At 38.7% G+C, this 23,190-nt stretch overlaps 1 long non-coding RNA gene and 1 pseudogene across 1 annotated transcript; one reads left to right on the forward strand and one right to left on the reverse strand.

Moving 5' to 3' along the window:
• Positions 1-11,626: 11,626 nt before the first annotated feature.
• Positions 11,627-12,962, forward strand: LOC115690745 (uncharacterized; annotated as a pseudogene).
• A 72-nt stretch (positions 12,963-13,034) lies between these two features.
• Positions 13,035-13,829, reverse strand: LOC130140715 (uncharacterized). The gene is made up of 2 exons (XR_008818695.1): positions 13,669-13,829; positions 13,035-13,589 (listed from the first exon to the last, which is right to left on the reverse strand). It is a non-coding gene; the product is annotated as an uncharacterized LOC130140715 (long non-coding RNA).
• Positions 13,830-23,190: the final 9,361 nt, after the last annotated feature.

Genomic DNA, 23,190 nt, shown 5'->3' on the forward strand with positions numbered 1-23,190 from the left:
AGAGCTGGTTGGAACTTGTTCAGATTTAGTGCAGTATTCAGAATAGGTTTGCACAAGGTGTGTTTCAGAGCGAAGATCGTTGTCTTTCAGACAAGCAAGAAGGATCGACTCAGAGGCATTATTCCTTTTCAACTTTTGATAAATTTCCCACACACGTTTAATGCTTTTGTACCGAAAATCAGTTTTACCGGATGATTTTGGTGGAGACGATCGCTGAGGTGGTGTCGCTTCAGAAGGGTCTTCAGGATGGTTCGACTCTGTATCTGAAATCTCCATATACTCCGCTGGTGCAGTAGACTCGGAGTCCTGGTTGAGAATGCGTGACGATCTTCTCTTGAAAGGCATTTTGATTGCTTTTTGAGCAGAAAGATTTGATCTTTGGAGAAGGAAGAGGAGGAGAGTTTCTGAATATCGGAAGGGTGTTTGAGAGAAAAGATCTTACTAATAGGGTTTTGAAAAGACACGAAGAGGTTTATAAACGAGAAGGACGGTTTTTGGAAAGTAAAAGTATTTTTAGACAGTATAAAAGGTAAATCCGAACATATAGGAAGGTAAAACGCCTTTGAAAGTATAAATAAACACGACAATCTCAGGATAATATTTTAAGCATAATTTATCAGATAAATGAGGATATGTACTTGATTTGCTTCCAAAACTGACAAATATGAATATATCCTGCCAAAACTGTCAAAAATATACCCGCCAAAATTTGAAATATGAACGTACCTTGCTTTGTGAGTCTGAAAAAGATATTCAGACTGAGAGCACTTGAGTCTGAAAAATTCCTGTCTAACAGATGCTTCACGAAAATGGATAAGAAATGCATAGTTTATTTCTAATATATTCAAATGATGACTTATCAAGAGGTTTTGTGAATATATCAGCTAATTGATTCTTAGAATCAATGAATTGAATATTCACATCACCGTTTTGAACATGATCTCGAATGAAATGATGCTTGATTTCAATATGCTTTACACGAGAATGAAGAATTGGATTTTTGGTCAAATTAATGGCACTTGTGTTGTCACATTTGATTGCAACACTTGAATCTTCGATGGCAAAGTCTCGCAACTGCTGTTTCATCCACATAATCTGTGCACAGCAACTTCCCAAAGCTACATATTTTGCTTCTGCCGTAGAAAGTGCGACTGTATTTTGCTTCTTTGAGTACCACGATACCAACATATTCCCAAGTAGTTGACATGTACCTGTAGTACTTTTCCTGTCCACTTTACATCCAGCCAAATCAGCATCAGAATAACCAGTTAGAGTAAAATCTGAATCTTTGGAATACCAAAGACCTAACATTGGATAAGTTCAAATGTATTTGATTATCCTCTTAACTGCAGAAAAATGTGATTCCCTTGGGTCTGATTGAAATCTTGCACATATACAGACACTAAAAAGTATGTCAAGTCTAGATGCAGTAAGATATAATAATGAACCTATCATGCTTCTCTATACCTTCTGATCAACCTTTTTACGATTTTCATCTTTGTCCAGTTTGGATGTATGAGACATGGGTATGTCTGTTTTCTTACAATTCTGCAATCCAAACTTTTTGACAATCTACTTTGCATACTTCTCTTGGCAAATGAAAGTACCATCTTTGGTTTGTTTCACTTGTAGTCCAAGAAAGAATGTTAGCTCGCCCATCATACTCATCTCGAACTCATTCTGCATATTCTTTGAAAATTCTTTGCACAGCAGTTCGTTAGAGGATCCAAAAATAATATCATCAACAAAAATTTGAACGAGCAGAAAATCCTTACCTTTTCTCTTGATGAATAAAGTTGTATCAACCTTACCTTTTGTGAATTCATTTTGCAGAAGGAAGGTACTCAACCTTTCATACCAAGCACGGGGTGCTTGTTTCAGACCATAGAGAGCCTTTTTGAGTTTATATACATGATCAATCTTTCTTGGTTCTTCAAAACCTGGTGGTTGTTCCACATATACTTCTTCTTTGATAAATCCATTTAGGAAAGTACTCTTCACGTCCATCTAAAACAGTTTAAAGTTATGGAAATAAGCATAAGCTAATAGTAGCCTAATGGCTTCTAACCTGGCAACTGGTGCATATGTTTCATCATAATCTATGCCTTCTTCTTGTGAATAGCCTTTTGCTACCAGTCTTGCTTTGTTTCTAGTAACTTTCCCTTTGTCATCCAGTTTGTTTCTGAATACCCATTTTGTTCCAATGACTGGATGATTTTTGGGTCTTGGCACAAGCTCCCAAACTTTATTGATTTTGAACTGCTGAAGTTCCTCCTACATAGCTTCGATCCAGCTTTCATCTGATAATGCTTCACCAACTTCTTTTGGTTCTATTTCTGATATCAAGGCCAAGTTGTTGATGTTCTCCTTGTGTTTGGATCGAGTCTTGATACCATCTTCTATATGTCCAATGATGAGATTCTTCGGATGACTGGATTTATGTTTCCAGTTTTTGTCAAATTTATCATTCTGAATATCATTAGACTCTGAAAGTTCAGATTGAGTTTGGATTGTATCTTCTTTTCTTTCTTCTATGAGTTCGACAATCTCTGGAGCTTCTGATGACTCTTGGATGATGGAAGGAGGTTCAGATTCGTCTTTGTGAGTCTGAATATTTTCTTCAAACTTTACATTCATTGCTTCTTCCACAGTCTGAGATTTCTTGTTGAAGACTCTGTATGCTTTACTTGTGGTAGACTATCCAAGAAAAAGTCCTTCATCTGCTTTCTCATCAAACTTGCCAATGCGATCATTTGGATTTTTTAGAATAAAGCATTTACAACCAAACACACGAAAATATGAAATATTGGGCTTTCTACCTTTAAAAAGCTCATAGGGGGTTTTCTCAAGAATGGGTCTGAGAAAAGCTCTGTTGATGATATAACATGCTGTGAAAACTGCATCTGCCCAGAAATGAAAAGGAATCTTGCTTTCAATCAACAGAGTTCTTGCCATTTCTTGCAAAGAACGATTTTTCCTTTCCACAACACCATTCTGTTCTGGTGTATATGGAGTAGAAAAATTGTGTTGAAAGCCATTTTCCTCACAAAAATCTGAAAAACTTTGATTTTCAAATTCTCCCCCATGATCAATTTTAATGCAGGAAATGGTATAGCCCTTTTCATTCTGAACTCTTTTTCAAAATTTTGAAAAATATGAAAATGCTTCATTTTTATGAGCAAGAAAGAACACCCATGTAAATCTTGTGAAGTCATCAACGATAACTAAACAATACTTCTTACCACCAATACTTTGTGTTCTAGTTGGTCCAAACAGATCCATATGAAGGAGCTGCAAAGCACGATCAGTAGTAACATGATGTATAGATTTAAAAGAGTTTCTTACTTGTTTTCCTAGAGTGCAGGCATTGCATAACTCTGTTTTCTTGTATTTCAAATTTGGTAGACCTCGAACCAGTTTCTTGTTTGAGATTTTTGAGATTTGTTTCATACTGACATGCCCCAATCTTCTGTGCCATAGATCTTCATCCTCTTTGATTGAGATCAAGCAATGAGTGGAATTTGGATTGACATCCAGAAGATAAATATTGCCATGTCTTCTCCCAGTGAAAGTTTGAGAAGAATCTTTGCTTGTCCCTGAGCATATATCTTCTTAAAAGTTGATTCTGAATCCTGTATCACACAGTTGACTTATGCTTATCAAGTTGTAGTTGAGTCCTTTTACCAGTGAAACACCCTTGATTGTAAGTCCTCCGATTTCAACGGTTCCTTTGCCAACTATTTTTTCTTCGTTATTTCCTCCAAAGGAAACTTTTCCACCATTCAGACTTTGTAGTTCAGCGAATATGCTTGGATCTCCTGTCATATGTCTAGAGCATCCACTGTCTAAGTACCACTTCCTTTTTCTCTTCGTGGTAACCTGCAAAAAATCACAACATCTCAAGTTTTCTTTGGTACCCAAATTTGTTTGGGTCCTTGAGGATTAGTATAGGCTGTCTTAATAAAGTCTCTTCGAACGGGTCTCCAGACCTTAGGACATTCATTCTCAAAATGTTGTGGATCTCCACATTTTGAGCATCTGAGAGCACTTCGACCAACAGGTTTGACAAAATTCCTTTTGAAATGGTTTTTGTAAGCTTGTCGAGGAGGTCTTTGTTTTAATCTCTCATTGACCTTTGGAAAATCAATCAAGCTGTCACTTTCCTTCATAAATCCGAGACCAGATTTGTTATAGTAAGGAATTTGGATGGAAACGATATGCTTCAAGGTTTCTGAACCTTTTGAAAACTTGGAAGTAATTTCTGAAACTTTCTTTTTCAAAATAGCATTTTCATTGGAAAGAAAATCTCGACTTTCCTTGATTTGATGAAATTCTTTTGGAAGGAAATCGATTTTTTCTTTTTGAGAAACATCCTGTTGCCTCAGTGATGAGTTTTCCTTTTTCAAAGAAGAGATTCTTCTAAGAGCAGTTTTAAATTCAAAACATAATTCATCAATATAATTTGATACTTCAATAGGCATATCAGAGTGCTTTACCTCAATTTCCACTTTAGGAACAGAGTTTCAATCTGAGTCTGAGTCTGACTTAGCCATTAGACAGAAATTTGAGATTTCTTCATCACTGTCTTCGCACTCTGTATCACTCTAGGTTTCTGCCTTTAAGGCATTCTTTGCTTTCTCAAATTTGGTCTTCTTTTTCAGAAGTGGACAATTTGGCTTAATATGTCCACGTTTTCTGCAGAGAAAGCATATTACTTCCTTTGATCTTTCAGATTCATCGATAATCTTCTTTTTCTCAAAAGGTTTCTTCCCTTTGAGGTTTCTTCCTTTGATTTTCATCTTCTTATACTTTTTTTATGAAGAGAGCTAGTTCTTCATCGTCAACATCTTCATCTTCAGAATCTGCACCAGAATCAATGTTAGTCTTTAATGCAATTGACTTATTACCTCTGGATTCATTCTCCTCATTCCGTTTCTCAGTCTCATACGATTGAAGAGTTCCAATTAACTCATTCACTGATAGAGGCTTGATCCTTTGTGTCTCATGAAGAGATGTTTTGATATTATCCCATTCCTTTGTCACTTCTCTCAGTAGTTTGTTGACTTTTAATGCATCTGGGACTGGTTGTCCTTGATATGCAAGACCGTTTACTATGTCAGTAAACCTATCATAATATCAGCAATTGATTCTTCAGGCTTCAGTTTGAAGGATTCATATTGACCAAGTAAAAGATTGATTTGAGTTTCCTTGGCTCGATCTGTTCCTTCATAAGTAATGTGGAGAGTATCCTAGATTTCCTTAGCTGATTCACAAGCAGTAATTTTCTTATATTCAATAGGAGATAAAGCACAATATAAAGAATAAATTGCTTTGGAATCTAAGGTTTCTCTTTTGGATATCTCAGTTTGAGATAATGGAGGATCTGCTGCTTTGCTTGCATCTGCCTTTTCTTTTGAATCAGAAGATTTTGGGTTGACTCCTCTGATGATGACATCCCATTGCATATGATCAATTGACTTAATGAATGCCTTCATCTTATTCTTCCAGACACTATATTTCTTGCCATCGAAATATGGTGGTCTGTTGTTGCTTTGTCCTTCAATGAGACCTGGAGCACCAAAGCTAGCCATATAGATCGTTAGCTCAGAAGTAAAACACTTCAATAAACAAGCAACCCGCTCTGATACCAATTGATGTAGCTAGCAATGATCACCTAGAGGGGGGCGAATAGGTGATCTTAAATAATTTTTATATTTTTATGCGGAAATGAAAAACACAGATGAGTCTGAATAAAATTCAGATTCAAAACAGATTGTATAGAGGTGCTCTTGATGTGCAGAATGTAAAATAAGAAATAAGGAATAGAAAATCTGTACACAAGTTTATAGTAGTTCGGCTTATAGTAAGCCTACGTCCACTCTCCCACGCTGACAGCCTACCGGCTGAATTTCACTATGTAATTAATGAGGAATTACAACTTTAGAGTGATAGCACTCTTGTGTATGATAGGACTCTCTATCTCACACAATCACCCTTACAAAGTATCCCTCAAGATCTTAGTTTTGGCTCAGCAAGACAAGTAAAGAATGATCAGAGTAAACTCAGACTTTGGACTTGTTGATTCTTGATTCTGTTTTCTTCTGCTGCTCGTTGATCTCCTTAAATACTCCTCTACTTCCATACTAGCCGTTGGACAGCTTTCAGAGGATCATCTTCTAATCTTCAACTTGGACAGATTTGTATAATAAGGATTGAGTAGCCGTTAGATGACAGATTCTGAATCCCGCTGATTCTGGTCGCCCATACAATTAGAATCTTGATTTCCATAAGTAGAGCTTTGTCCGTTGTAATGCATACTTGTCGAAGTGTTTGATTGTCCATTAATTATTGTCTTAGATTGAAACAATCAAAACTTTCCTTCTGTGAAATCCATACCGGGTCACTAGCTGTTATGTTTGTTTCTGAATTCTGCATCTGCGTCTGAAGAATTTCTGCGTCTGCGTCTGAATAAATTCTTCGTCTGCATCTGACTAATTCTGCGTCTGAATCTCAGAACTAGGATAATGTGGGTCTTCAATAAAAGATTTGACAACTTGTAAAGTCTGAATAACTTCCTTCTGAGCTTCCATACTTGGAATAAATTAGTTCAGAATAAGTTTCAGATTTACAATAAATTGGAAGGTTTTGTCAACTTTAAAATCAATAGGAGTTTTCCTCAACACACCTCTCCATCATTTGACAACTTGTAAAGTCTGAATAACTTCCTTCTGAGCTTCCATACCTGGAATAAATTAGTTCAGAATAAGTTTCAGATTTACAATAAATTGGAAGGTTTTGTCAACTTTAAAATCAATAGGAGTTTTCCTCAACACACCTCTCCATTAGCGATTTCCATTCTGGACCACAAGATGCTGGTACTTGCGGCTGTAGTGTATTCTCACGATACCCCCTGATTTGATTGCATTCTCATTAGATATTCACTTAATTGAGATAAAAGTATAACACGAAGTAACATCGCCTATCATGTGATTAGCATCCAAATCTGCATACGGATTTCTTCTAGTCAACAGCTCCCACATGACGATGCCAAATGAGTACACATCAACCTAAGCAAAAGGTCAGGTTATCTTTAACACATTGCGGATCTAAAACTCTGGGCATATTACATTTTGTTCCAGATTTTTTCTTGAACCATATTATTGATTAGTGGGTCATCAGTTATGGACATCAAAGATATATAAACTTAACTAGATAACATCTATGTATGCAACCCATCAATTGGAGAAAATTTCACCCAGAGACGGGGTCCTAAAAAGTACCCTACTGGCAACAGTACACAAACACGTTTAAGTTGGGATATGAACAGAAGTCAAAATGAAAGGTGAGCTCCCAACCTGCGCAGACACAGGATTACTACTGTTATTCAGTGGTTCAGGTGACATCCAAGGAAGTGTTCCCCGCATACCACATGACATTAGAGTCCGACGTTTTAACTGGGAGAGTCCCAGAACACCAATCTGACAGGAAAGTGACAGATTTCAGACATCAAATTAAAGGATTGCACAAAATCGGAGGACTGACAAAGCCGTCAATTGCTGTAAAGAGGTTCCGAGACATTGGCAATGAAGCTGGTTTTAAAGTTTCATGTGCAGCTACTTTGGCTATGATATGAAAGATATGCTCACGTATCTACAGTTTGTAAAAGAGAGAGAGGACTATGAGAATAGTGATTGGACTGGACAAACTTAAGGTGAGAACTTTGCACGGTGCACGGAAAGAACAAGATGGGAAGAAAAAAAGAAAGAAGTTATTTGGGTTTTTTTTTTAGGTTTGTTAGTTTTTACCCAAATTTTTTTGGACAGAATTACTCATATTCCGTCGCCGAAAATGTCTCAAGCTCGCCGGCCGGCTAGTTCAGGTGCTTATTTGAGATTGAATTAGCCACTTTAAGTATTTATTTGAAACAATGTCCACTTCGGATTTTTATTTGAAAAAATAAGCTCACTCTGGATCCTTATTTAGAATTTTCCCATAATTATATAGGTACATTTAGGGATGAGCGGTTTCAAGTTCCGTAAACCTTCTCATTTTTTGGAACTTAGAACCAATTCTGCATACTCTATAATATAGAACCTACCTTGTCATAAGTTCCAAGATCAGTCTCAGGATCCTACCTAGGTTTCACCTGTATTATTAATTGAACGTTTGTAACGAATCATCGTCTTTAATGACTGTCACTTGCTGCTACAATTCACTGACCATAACTTATATTCATACACACAAAAAATATGAAATATTAACAAAGTAAAATTCTCAGTCATAAAATGGAAACCCAAACTAGTGGCTCCATATTATACACTCATTATTAGACGCCATGGAATACCGTAGGATCACGTGAAGTCATAAAAAAAAAAACACAAAACTTATTTTAAGTTATAGTTTCCACCTACGTAGAATCTGGAACCTACTCGTCGAAACAGGTTCCCCATTTTTTTGAACTTGGAACCTAACCTGCATATTCTGCTCACCCCTAAGTACATCTATTTCATTCTTCTTTTCCAATAAATCTTATCGAATAAAAAATATTTTACTGATAATAAAGAAAAATATTGACGTGACCTTAGAAACCGTACTTCCTATCTTATCGTGTATTTGTATATATTTATAAAAAAAATAAATACAGGAAAAAAGAAATGTTTCAACGAGTCTCATAACATATGAACTGGATACAAAACCACGGAAGGATAGTTACAAAAAAGTTTTGAACCTATTGCACTTGTATTAATTCAATTCTAAGCTTTTCAATTTAGCTAATTTAATTCTAAACCTTTGACAAATTTGTCAATGTAGTCAATCTGGCCAATTTTGACCGGAAATCGCTAATGTGGATATTAGTCATCTTACGTGGTACAGCTGGCACTGATGCAGACAAATTTTTTAATTCATTTTTATTAATTTTTTTCCTTTTTCTTTTCTTCTCTTTTCCTTCTTTTCTTTTTTGTTTTATTGTGGCTAATGAGGATTATCGGAGCTCGTTGGTCTCTAGGCGAGGCCATGGTAGCTGAGGGCAACCATCATAGTGCCTTGCCCTTGGCTGGTGAGGCTCGCCTTGCCCAAATCTAGGCAAGGAGGCCTCAGCCCCGGCCGCGATGGTCTGGGCAAGGCTTGCCTCGTCGGCCACGAGCGAGCGAGCTTTGCCTAGATTTGGGCAAGGCTAGCCTCACCATGGCCTCGCCCAAATCCGGGTGAGGTTGCCTCACCTAGTGGCCGGCGTGAAAATAAAAAGAAAAGAACGAAAAGAGAGGAGAAGAAAAAATTAATAAAAAAATATTTAAAAATTTGTCCACGTTAGTGCCGGCTGTGCCACGTAAGTCGGTCGGCGTTCACATTAGCGATTTCCTATCAAAATTAATCAGATGAACTACGTAGGCAAATTATTAAAATGTTTATGACTAAATTGGCCAAATTTAAAGGTTTTATATTGAATTGACACAAATACAATATGTTTGGACTTTTTTGGTAATTTTCCCAAACCGTGAATGGTGGGGGTCACTTGATGTAATTTGATAAGAGACTGTTGGCAGTTACTTTTGATTTAGACTATTCTTTTTAATACAAAAATATGGGTTGTATGTATTTTCGAAGCTATCTTGAGTTTATTGCAAGGTTGTGATGTGAACTCTCTCCCAAAAGTTTTAATTAGGGATAAGTGCATTAAAAGTTCTAAAACTTATCACGAAAGTGTAATTAAATCCTAAAACTTTCAAAAAGTGCAATCATATCTTAAAACTTGTCAAATTAATCCAATCAAGTCTTTCCTTTGATTGCACGTTTTGAAAGTTTTATGACTCGATTGCACTTTGACAACAAGTTATAGGACTTGATTGCACTTTTTGAAAGTTTAGGACTCAATTGCACTTTTGTGACAAGTTTTAGGACTTCCAGTGCACTTATTTCTCTTAATTAAATGAAGTTTTGGTGAGCGGAAGAGTTTAGGGCTTGAATACGAAATGGAACCAATGAATAATAAGTCTAATCGCTAGGCTAAAAGCCCCAAGATAAGTTAAAGAAAAGAGGAGAACTTCTAACACAATTTATGTAGCAATTACTTGGTCCAAAAGAAGGCCCTGGTCGTTTAAAATAAAAAAAAATAGAGCATACAAATAAAGGCACAATTATATTGGGATTATTTAACAATTTTGCATGGAAATAAAACGTACATATTTTATATACATTTCGCGCCCTAGGATAGCGATAGATTATATATCTATTGACAAGCGATCAATAGTCCTTGCTTGTGTTTGATAATTGCAGTTGCTTGAGCTGTTAAATTTGATGGTATCCCCATTAGAATTACGCGATCCAGTGACTCGCATGCATTGAACTCACGTGTGTCAAGCACTTAGAATAACTCTTTCCCTCCCTACATTCGAATCAACAAAAAAACTTTTGATCGCAATATGACGCAAAAACCGAGGCAAAAAACGCACCTTGAATTAACTAACAAGAATGCGATGTCGATCGATTAATCTTTTATTATGCTAATACGGTGTACCAAGAGAGAAATTCCACGGTGTATATATTTAGAGTTTTCTCTCTCTTGTGTGTATTAAGTTACCTTTTTTTCTCAACAGACAAAAATCGGGAACATTACCAAAATATTCTTAAACATATTGTACGGATGTTAATTCAGTTATTAATCTTTCAATTTCACTAATTTAGTCCTAAATCCTTTGACAATTTGCCAATGTAATCTTTTTCGCCAATTTTGACTGGAAATTGCTACGTGGCATGTCTGACGTTGAAGTAAATAATTTTTTTTTGCTTTTTTATAATTTTTTGAATTTTTATTTTCTTCTTTTTTCCTTCTTTCTCAGTCAATCAACGGGCCTTGGCGATGGTCGACGACCAGCCATAGATGAGGGTCAACGTTGCCCAGCCACTAGCGATAATCAACCTCGTCGGATCGGGCAGGGTCAAGCCTTGCCTAGCCACTTGCGAGGATCAACCTCGCTGTATCCAGCGAGGTCCAACCTTGCCCTCGTCGGATCTGGCAAGGGTTAAGCCTCGTCGGGGCTGGGCGAGCCTCACCCAAGGCTGGTGAAGTTGACCTTGCCGGCCCTCGCTTGTGGTCGGTCATGGCCATCGCCAAGGCTGGCAACCAGCTAAGGAAGAAGGAAAAAACAGAAAAAAAAAAAAAGGTAGGTAAATCGTCAAATTCTTCAAAACTAAATTGGTTAAATTGAAATATTTAGTACTAAATTGATATCTGTACAATAAATTTATGACTTTTTCTTTGGTAATTATCCCGGCAAAAGTCATAGTCCGAACGCCAACTTCAGTCTCTTGCTAGTGAAGCCTTTAAGATGCTGAATTCAGAGGTGAAAACTAAGGCAATTCATGCCGCCTAAATTTATTAATTGAGGATGCAAGTACGTACGTATGTAGCAGGTTTTGACTTATCTGGACAGCCCATTAAAACTTCGTGGTAATGAAGCTTCGTTACTTTTTAAGAAAAACGAAGGCAAAAGAGTTACGCAAGCAAAGATGCAATGAACTTCCTTAGTTTAAATCTCAACTACACAAATGACAAGATTTTTTTACACCGTTTATTCGATTTATACTTTTCACCTGCACTTTTTATATACTGAGCAACAGATTTTTGCAAGATCTTCCTTGTTTCTGCAACACCTGCCCTCTATCTCTCTATACATATGTTCATTCGTCGACTGAATATATCCAAAGCTCATTCCCGACTTAATTCTAGTACGTATACATCATAAACTCGATTGTAAGGATGCTTCTTGGTGTTGAATTTGCCTGGAGAAGAAGGTTCTATCATAGCCGAGGACAGCCTGACTCGCTGGTCGTCACTACTACTGCCGCTACGACTACTACAAGACGTTTCTCGTTCTGTCTCTACACAACCTACCATGCTGCGACCTCTTCTCTTGTACATAGTTCTGTCCTCTCTCTCTGTTGCGTGACGAAGTAATTAGAGGGTCGCGAGATTTCAGTAAAAAGAGGTTTTAGATGCATATGTGTATGCAAATCTATCGTGTAATGTTTTGTTGAGTCTCTTCTATTCAACATATTGTGTTTCTGATATTCGAAGTTAGGTTATTTTAGATTCATCACTTGATCTGATGTATCCATAACTTTTCTCATTTTCTTCCATTGTGAAAAATCAGCAAGGTAGGAACATAATCAACCAAGCATATGAAGATGACGAGGAACTGGGAGGAGTGGCAAGGGAAGCCAAGCATAGACTGGATGAGAGGCTGAGAATTCAGAGGAAACCAGAAATCATGAGAAGGTCAACGGACGAACTTGCATTATGACAGCATGTTCTTTTTCTTTTGTTTATTTTTATTGGAATTAGCTGCAAGGTATGAATTGGAGCAAGAACCTTCAGACTCTATGGTTGTGTGGGATTTGTTAGTTCTTTAAATTAGAATTGGAGCGAAAAACCGTTTACTTGTTATCTTTGCTTGATCTTTTTAGGCACGATGATGGAGAGAGCTCGAGAGCAAGGGAATTGCAATTGCAGACGATGGTTCATGCTGTGCAGAGTTTCGGCAGAGGCAGCGGTTCTACCATTTCGAAGAGGTTCGGTTGGGGTAAGATGATGAGGTGGAGAGCCACTGACCAAGATGAGTGCGCCATTTGCCTGGAGAGGTTCGAGGTCGGCGAGACCCTGGTTCAGCTACCCTGTGCGCACCGATTCCACTCAAGGTGCTTGGTTCCGTGGCTGGAGGCTCACGCTCATTGCCCCTGTTGTCGAATGGGCATCTCCACATAGTCATACAGGGGAAACTTCACTGCGACTTCCTTCTTTTGAAATGATGTGTTACCAGGAGCAAATAGCGTTAGCAGTCAACAACATGGTGGAATCATTTGGGACAGTTTAAACATATATGTATGTACTACTTGTATGTTGTGGTGGTTGACCCTTCCTAAATCTTTAACGGGGCAATAGAAACGATCGATTAAGGATGCAAGTGGAGAGTGACGAAAAGCGAGTCATACTCTAACCTTGAGAAATTTGAGTCGAGAATCCTAATACATATGCTCAAATTATATCCATAGGTGCACATGTTATAATCGTCATTGAATTGAGATACAGAAAACAAAGACACTTCGTGTCGGTACAACACGAGCTCCTAAAGAGTACCGATGAAATCTGTATCTGGCGATAAATTTAAGCAACCTACCGAACTAATCACCAGAGGGAAAAAGCTATAGCTGCCAAGCAGGAAGATGATGGCTATCTTGGAGCTTTGCAAGCCTTGCCAAGCACGTCTATGAAATGGAAAACCTGAAAAAAACAGTGGTACAACCGATAATATCAAAATCTACTTTACACACAGAGCACCAATCTTCAGGATTCAACTGCAATCGGCAACTTGTCTGGCATATTTGTGCTTGAGGGATCATGTACAACTCCTATCTGCGATTATAGATCTTTGAAGAGCTCTTCAAAGCAATAGAACATAACTCCCTTGCAATTTCGGCGAAGCTTGGTCTTTCTGATGGCTCGGATGACCAGCACCTCTCCATCAGCGATTTCCATTCTGGATTACAAGATGCTGGTACTTGCGGCCGCAGTGTGTTGTTCAAGATGCCCCCTGATTTGATTGCAATCTCGTTAGTCAGCAGCCAATATTCACTTAATTGAGATAAAAGTATGAAATGAAGTAACATCACCTATCATGTGGTTAACATCCAAATCTGCATACGGTTTTTCTCCTGTCAGCAGCTTCCACATGACGATGCCGAATGAGTTCGCATCAATCTAAGCAAAAGGTCAGGTTATCATTAACACATTGCGGACTTTAAAACTCTAGGTCACATTACACTTCGTTCCAGATTTTTCCTTGAACCATGTCGTTGATTAGTGGGTCATAAGTTATGGACATCAAAATCGACAGACTCAACCAAATATATATATGTGTTTACACCAAAATCGGCATGGATGTCACGTCGGTTTAATGTCAAAATCCGATGGACAATGGAGCTCAGTCGTAGTACGTTTGGATAAAATTCGGGAATATAGTAAGCGTGAGTGGCACCATGTCCCGAACTCTGTGACCGGAGAGAATCGGTAATTTTACCGAAACATGAAAAGTTTACATTTCGGGAAATGTTGAAGTTACCGAAAATCGGCAAGATCACAACCCAGCCACGTGAATCGTGACAACAGGAAGTTATGAGCAAGAAGTGGAGATAGTAAACACGAACAGATCGTGGGAGATCATTTATCCAAATTGGAAGTTATCCCAGCAGTTGAGATCAAGTTTTGGTGGACAATGAAATTGGAAAACGTGGGTAGATAAGGCAGTTATTGAAAGCGCCAAAATTCAAAGTTCGAAAACAAAGAAGTAACCGACAAGCAGTTACAGGGTAGGAGGAGATATACGTACTCAGAGGAAAGAAGAAGAGGAGAACACAGACACAAGAATGCAAAAACACTCAAGTTTATATGCACTTTAGTTTCATTTGCACTTTTACTTCCTGCGTTTACAGCTTCCTGTAGCTTTAGTTAACCTTCAAGCCCTTTACCGCTTTCGTAGGAGTATTGTAACGTAGCTTGGAACTCTGTTGATCCCAGATCCATTTTCAATCCACTCAATTTCTACCCGCTTCCACATAAACCAGCACTACACTCTGTTTTTTCGCCACGATATTCCTAGTAATCAAGCCACAGAACCTACTTTAATAAAAACCGAAAATCACAGTTTCGGTGAAGGATATTCCTCGTCGCAAAACGAGCGAACATCTTTTTGGCACGCCCGGTGGGACCTGCGTGGTAAGATTTGGAGAAATGGTGAGAACTAGGCAATCTGAAGGAATACCGGTCGGCAACATCAACAATCCAGTTGATGAAGCACGTTCTGAACATTCTGCAGCAAATCAAGTAGAGGAGAATGCCGACATTCCTCGACAATTAACTGAAGAACAAGCCCGTGTGTTGGCACCAGATAACACCTTGGTAGCCACGATAAGAAGGATGTTTGAGGAGCAGCAGAACGATCTTACCAATCATATGGTGCGACATGTAACTGATGTGATAAAGCCCATGGTGATCAATACTATAAATGAGGTAATATCGCGTCCCACTTCATCTTCTCAAATTCCACCCTTTTATGTAAATCCTCCGGCGACAACATCATTCCCACCAACATCGGGACCTCTTGATGTTGGATATAATGGTAGTGGGGGATCAAATTCTCAACCTCCTGTTAGAATTATACCAAGGCCAGAGAATCCTACCCCTATAAACCTTGTGAATGGTGTGAGTGCTTATAATTTCCCTCAAAATGCCTCAAATGAGGTTAATTTGATTAATCCTGTGACCACTAATGCACCATCAGGGACGAATGTACCTCTACCAGTGAATATGCCTAATATTGACCATATCAGACCACCTGCGCCTCAACCATATCCTCATGTGATAGAAAATCCTCTTTATAGACCACCACTGCCTGTTAATTTCAACGTAGAGCAGCAAGGGGTGAATCGACCGCAACAGTTCGATCCTAGAGGTCAAGATCCTTGGGTAGGCCAGCAAAATTTAAGGCCATGGAACCCAGATAGAGTTGCAGAATTGGTAATGCAACAATTGGGAGCAGGAAGAGGAATGCCAAGGCCAGTGTATAGGAAACCACATCCCGATTGGGTTGACAATATACCATATCCGAGGGGTTTCAAGATGCCAGATTTTGCTGTATTTACAGGAGAAGAAGATCAGTCAACTGTGGAACATGTGGGTCGATTCTTAGCACAATGTGGAGAAGCCGGAACTAATGAGTATTTAAGGTTAAGATTGTTCCCACTGTCTTTGTCAAAAACAGCGTTTACTTGGTATACGAATCTGCATGCGAATTCTATTCAGACATGGACGGAGATGGAAAGGCAGTTCCATTCTCAATTTTACCGAACAGTACCAGAAGTAACGGTAGCCGATTTGGCCAGGATGTATCAATATGGTACCGAAACGGTAGATCAGTATATTGCACGTTTCAAGAAATCCAGAAACCGATGTTTAACGTCACTTACCGAAAAGGAGTTCACGGATTTGGCTTTTAATGGCTTGAGGTTCAACCTTAAAGAAAGATTTGAAGGACAAGCATTTGATGATCTCTTTCAGTTGAACGCACGGGTTTCCAAGTACGAACACTTGTTGAAGGAGAAAGATAAGAAGCCGAACAAGGATAATCGGCATACAGTGGCATTTGCTGAAAATACCGAACAAGGTGATATAGCCGAAGAGGAGAATGAAATAGCCGTAGCAACTATGGTGCTTGAAAAACCGTATGTGTGCCCAGCACTAAAGCCAGCCAGGATGAGAGATGCATCCAAGTTCAAGGCTAAGGAGACAAATAACTATTCCTTCGACATCTACAAGTTGGATGAGATATTTGATCTGTTATTGAAGGATGGAGTGATCAAGTTATCTGAAGGGCAAATAATTCCGCCAAAGGAGGAAATGACAGATAAGAGGTATTGCAAGTGGCATCACTCTACAACCCATGATACGGTGAATTGCATTGTATTTAGGAAGACTATTCAAGAAGCAATTCGCCAAGGCAAAATTAAGTTTGTTGAAGACAAAGGTAAGGCCCCAATGGAAGTGGATACAGACCCTTTCCCGAACATGATTAGTATGCTTAACATACGAGATATGACAGGTGACAATAACAAGCAACTTTGCGCTCGTTGTCACCAAGAGTTAATTCACCAGAATCGGGAAATACCCAAGTTCCAATACATGAGAGGAACAAGGGGGAGATATCGATCGGAATCGTTTGTCCGCAGAATAAGTAGACCACAGGTAAAATCTGAGATTGTTGCTACCGAAGATCAGGAAGTTCAATCAAGACAAACAGCACATGTTCCCGAAAGAAAAGATGTTAGTCAAAGATGTGAGAGGAAGGAATATCACTATGGTTCGTCACAACCAGCTTTCCCACTTCGGGAATCAACCACTCAGGTTCATGAAGAAAAAGAAACATTACCCAAGCCCGCAAAGAAAAAGAATTTGTGGCAACGATATAAAGAAGGTGATCCTAAAGTCGGATTGCTTGGACAACCTAGTGGGAAGTTTGACTATGTGGTCTATTACGGAGATACGGATGATTATGCACCTCCGTCATTACCAATTGTGCCGACTGGCTGGGGAGATGAGTTTGATGATCCACCACCGTCAAATTCCCAAGAGATCCACAAGCGAAAAACAGTTAAAGTGCCACACAATCCTCCCGAAGGAAAATGGTCGACAGTTAAATCGCCAGGACAAGCGTCTTACAGAACCATTAAGAGGCGTTTTCAGCGGATGAAAAATAGGCAAAGGAATTTCCAAGATAGCCGAGTTAAAAGTATAGCAAAGCAGGATTTACCTTTCACATCTGTTAGTAAGAAAGGTAATTGGGTCTGGAAGAGAAACCCTGATCAAAAAGATCAAATTAAATCAGAGCCAGGGGATTCGGGAAATAGTTCTCAAGTTGAGATGAAAAAAGAAGAAGTTTCACAAGCTCCTCAGACAGTTAATTTTGGGCAGTTCACTGTAGCTCTCAATCCAAGACATCAAGGAAAGGTGGGGCAAAAGGACTTGGGTCCTAAATGGTCACGAGGAAATGACACGAGTTACCGAATTGGCTACCCCAAAATGTCAAAGAAATATGATCATCCATTACGGATAAATATGATCCATGCTAAACTTCCAGCGGAATATGGAACTGATTTGGTAGTGGAAGAAGATACCGAACACATTTCGGAAAAGGAAATAGCCATGGCAGAATTCCAGTTTCCCGACAAGGAAGCCATTAAGTTTGATAAGGTACCTTCTGCAAAAGCAAAGCATCTAAGATCCTTGGTTATTTCAGGAAAGGTCAATGGTAGGTCTGTCGGTAAAATTTTCGTAGATGCTGGAGCCACTTTGAACCTCGTATCTTACAAGTACTTCAAGAAATTAGGGAAGGATGATGATGACATTATCCCTTCCAATGTTCAGCTGGCTGATTTTCTTGGGGAAGTTACCGAAGTCAAGGGGGCAATAGTGCTGGATTTGATTATAGGGTCCAAGTCGTCCAAAACGACTTTCTTTATGATAGAGTCTGATGGTTCATATAATCTGCTGCTCGGAAGAGATTGGATACACTCTAATCAGTGCGTACCTTCAACTTTGCATCAAGTCTTGGCATTTTGGAATGGCGAGAAAGTGGAGTATGTTGAGGCAGATTCGGGATATGTTTCAATCGGGTGGACTGATATTTGCCAAAAATATCGAGACTGTGCATATGAAGGTTATGCTGTTGAAACACCAGGGACAGATCCACAGTCCCTTGCTTATTGCCGCTTTGGGGATGCGAAAGCCGAATGGATCCCTAAGTCAAGCTTGGCATTGGAAGAATTACATACTCTATATGGAAAGCGAGTCAGTATTGCAAGAAGTTTGTGAAAAGTATTTTGTATATTTGGCGGAAATGGCGCATCAAAAGGTTGAAGCCTCAGATTGTATAGATGAATGGGAAGATCCACTGGTCAAAGAAGACAGGACAATGGAGGCTCAAGATCCATTGTTAGAAGTTGATATAGGGGAGCCTGGTCGTTTCCGCCCGATATATGTGAGTGCTTTTTTACAAGGGGGCATGAAAGAAAAGTTGGTTAATCTAATCAAAGAATATAAGGATTGTTTTGCATGGGACTATAATGAAATGCCTGGTTTATCAAGAGACATTGTAGAATATCGTCTTCCAATCAAAAAAGGATTTCGTCCGCATAAGCAGCTAGCAAGAAGGTTTGCTCCAGATGTGGTGGATAAAGTCAAAGAGGAAATAGAAAGGCTGCTGAAAGCAAGATTTATTGAAACAACCAGGTATGTAGAGTGGCTTTCAAATATTGTCCCTGTGAAAAAGAAGAATGGGAAGCTGAGAGTTTGTATTGACTTTCGGGATCTGAATAATGCCACTCCAAAGGATGAATACCAAATGCCTATGGCAGATATGTTAGTAGACTCAGCATCGGGAAATGAGATGTTATCCCTGATGGATGGTCATTCGGGTTATAACCAAATATTTATAGCTAAGGAAGATGTCCCGAAGATAGCATTTAGATGTCCTGGTGCAATCGGGACTTTTCAGTGGGTGGTTATGCCTTTTGGACTAAAGAATGCAGGAGCTACGTATCAGCGGGCAATGAGTTTGATTTTTCATGATATGATTTGCAAATTCTTAGAAGTTTATATTGATGACGTGGTGGTTAAATCAGCTCAAAAAGATCATCTGGATTATCTCGAGCAAGCGTTTATTAGGACAAGGAAATACAAATTGAAGATGAATCCAACCAAGTGTGCCTTTGGAATACAAGCAGGAAATTTCTTGGGATTTTTGGTCAATCAGAGGGGAATCGAAGTTGACAAGAACAAAACAAAGGCTATTATGGAGCTTTCTCACCCTACATCAAAGAAACAACTACAGATGGTGATCGGGAAAATAAATTTTCTAAGAAGATTCATTGCCAATTTGTCTGATAAAATGGAGCCGATGACACAGCTTCTGCGTCTCAAAAAGCAGGATGAATTTATATGGGAAGAAAAACAACAGAAGGCGTTTGATTCGATCAAAGCTTATCTAATGAATCCGCCTGTATTAATGCCGCCAGAAGCAGGCAAACCACTGAAATTGTACTTATCAGCTACCGATATAACTATCGGGAGTATGTTGGCTCAAGAAAATGAGAATGGGAAAGAACAAGCGGTATATTATTTGAGCAGGGTGTTAACTGATGTTGAAAAAAGATATACCGCAATTGAAAAATTATGTCTATCTTTATACTTTGCTTGTATGAAGTTAAGGCATTATTTGCTGCCAACTACAGTACATGTGATCGGTAAAACTGATATAATAAAATATATGCTATCCCGACCTGTTATAAAAGGGCGTATAGCAAAGTGGGCCTTTATAATGTCCGAGTTTGATTTGATATATGTGCCGATCAAAGCAGTAAAAGGCCAGGCCATTGTTGATTTTCTTACCGAATATCCATGTTTACAAATGGAAGAAAATGAGCAAAGTCTCAGTCAGGTGCTACCATGGACCATGTATTTTGATGGATCGCGTGCTAAGAGCATGGCTGGAGCTGGATTGGTAATAATTTCTCCCGATGGGAAACTTACAAGGTGCGTCTGTAAGTTAAATTTTGAATGTTCAAATAATCAAGCCGAATATGAAGCATTGATTATCGGATTGGGAATACTGATTGAGTTGAAAGCACAATTTATCAAAGTATTCGGTGATTCACAATTAGTGGTAAAGCAATTAAGGGGAGAATACCAGTGTCTGAATAAGAATTTGATTGGTTATTACTATCTAGCTAAAAAGCAATTAGAGCAATTCAGGGAGTACGACATAGCCCATGTTAAAAGAGATGCAAATTTTGAGGCTAACGAGTTGGCTCAAATAGCTTCTGGATACCGAATATCAAAAGAGTTAGCTGACATCACAACCACCATAATACTGTCGGTACCTTCTATTGAACAAAGAAAGATACCGATAGCAGTTAGCGAGGTAGTCCAAAAAGAGGATTGGAAGCAAAGTATCATCGAGTATTTGAAGAATCCAGATTCAAGAGATCGAAAGCTGAGAAGACAAGCCCAGAAATATGTCGTATTAGGAGAAGAATTATACCGAAAATCCTCAGATGGATTGCTTTTGCGTTGTCTTGATGAAGATAATGCAAAATTGGTTATGGCAGAAACACATGAAGGCGTGTGTGGAGCTCATCAAGCAGGAATCAAGATGAGATGGCTGTTAAAAAGGTATGGATATTTTTGGCCAGCAATGATGCAGGATTGTATTAATTATGCCAAAGCATGTCTTTCATGTCAAAAACATGGACCGTTGCAACATGTACCTGCTATGGAGCTCCATTCTATTATAAAGCCGTGGCCATTTAAAGGATGGGCAATGGATATAATTGGTAAGATCTACCCACCCTCTTCTCATAAGCACAGTTATATTTTGTTAGCCACAGATTATTTTACGAAATGGGTGGAGGCCATTCCATACAAGAGTATAACACAAAAGACCGTGATCAAATTTATGGAAGAAAATATAATTCATCGATTCGGCTTGCCTGAATCAATTACTGCCGATCAAGGTACAGTGTTCACTGGAAGTGAGGTAAAGGAATTTGCACGATCAAGAGGAATCAAAATGATTTATTCCACACCGTACTATCCTCAGGCAAATGGACAAGCTGAGGCTACTAACAAGGTTGTTATTGGTCTTATCAAGAAACATCTAGAAGAAAATCCAAAGGAATGGGATACTTTGTTGTCAAGAGTATTGTGGGCATACCGAACGTCACGAAGATCAAGTACAGGTATCAGCCCTTATATGCTTACATATGGACAAGAGGCAGTTTTACCAATGGAAATAACAGTGCAATCTTTAAGAGTCCAATTACAGAGTGAAATGTTGCCTGAAGATTATAAAGATTGGATGCATATAAATCTGGATGAACTAGATGAGGTTCGTGCGGCTTCTTTGGATCAATTGATCGCACAAAAGAGAAGAGTAGCTAGAGCTTTTAACAAAAGAGTTAAAGTTAAGCAGTTTGTGGTGGGGGATCTAGTATGGAAAGCGATACTGCCTTTTAATCTCCAAAATAGAGAATTCGGTAAATGGTCATCAAATTGGGAAGGACCCTATTTAGTTACCGAAGTGCTGAGTGGGAATGCATACAGGTTGATGGATGTCAATGGAAAAGAACTATCACGTTCTATAAATGGGAAATTCCTAAAGAAATATCATCCATCAATCTGGGAAACATAAGGAAATTTATTCATCTACTAGAAGTCAAAATACATTCTGATCTTGGTTACAAAGATTTGCAGATCCTTAACAAGTTTGAGATTTTGGGTTACAAGATTAGAATGTAAGGCAAGATTCGGGTGAAGTTCAGAAAGTTGTTCTTCAAGATACTTCATGTGACGAGAATGGAAGCGGACAACTTCAAACTTTTCCCAAGCTTCTCGAAGCAACTGTCTGTACCTGTTTGAAGAAACTTCAACCATGGATCTAACTCGAAAGATTTCATCTCTGACCATTCTTTGTTCTACACAACGATGATTCAAAAAGAAAGTAAGGAGTCGACGTGCCATATCAACGTCATCTTTGGCCTGAGTACAAGACTCCTGGGTTTGAGCATATTCAGCCTTAGAATCTTGCAATCGGGAAAACTCCTTTTCAATATGAAGTTGAAGAGCATCAGCTTCCACAACAACAGGTTCCAAATTCCAAATCTCCCTCACATTATGTTTGAATGCATCAAAGTTATCAGGGAATAAAGAACATAGCTCCCAGACTAGATCCAGAAAGGTAGAATCTGCAGACAGAAACACTTTGGATCTGAAAAAGTCTGTCAGGTTGGTAACTTCTACCTTATGATTGTTGTTCAATAATAAAGCATGGTGTCCTTGGGACAGCAGTTCGTGTAGTCGTCTCCATAAGGATCGATCACCTATAGAGAATGAGGCAAGTTGTCACGTTAAAGGGAATGAAGAATGGTCGTCAAAGGTCGGGTAGAAAGTTTACCTTCATAAGTATTACGACTATTCCGTGAGCGAGACCAAAGAAGCATGAGATGAAGAACCATGTGAAGACATCATGAACTGAATTGTGAGTTTGCAGGGAATCTGTGGCAAGCTTAAACAGTTATAAAGGGAGCAGATCGTGGAGGATGATGTGTCAGAATTTTCTCGGAGAGACGGGATGGAGATGGAATTTGAATCATGTATGTGGATAAGCAGTTATTAAGTTGGTAACCAATAAGTTCAGAGAGAATGAATGATAGGAAAGATAAGCATTTGATCTTTCAGTTACTCAAGTTACAGTGGAACAGTTATCTTTGAGTTGATTCAGATATCCAAAAGAACCAGACAGAGATAAAGAGTGATATTCGGGTAGAACGTTTGAGTTACCGATTGCTAAAATATACAGCGTCGGGAATTTGCTTTATCGGGATATCTTACATTTGAATATACATCGTCGGGAATTTGTTTTATCGGGATATTCCACATTGGAATATACAGCATCGGGAATTTGCTCTGTCGGGGTATTTTACAATTAAGCAAATGCAAAGAAGACCAAGAATGGACTCCAGCAAATGGTTTCAACATTTTATCTCCAATTAGCCAATAGGGTTTTGGCTTCAGTTACAAAGTCT

The sequence above is a fragment of the Syzygium oleosum genome, unplaced genomic scaffold (genome assembly GCF_021117445.2).
Source record: "Syzygium oleosum isolate NSW1041296 unplaced genomic scaffold, Sole_v2.1 Sole_v2.21, whole genome shotgun sequence".
Taxonomy (NCBI): Eukaryota; Viridiplantae; Streptophyta; class Magnoliopsida; order Myrtales; family Myrtaceae; genus Syzygium; species Syzygium oleosum.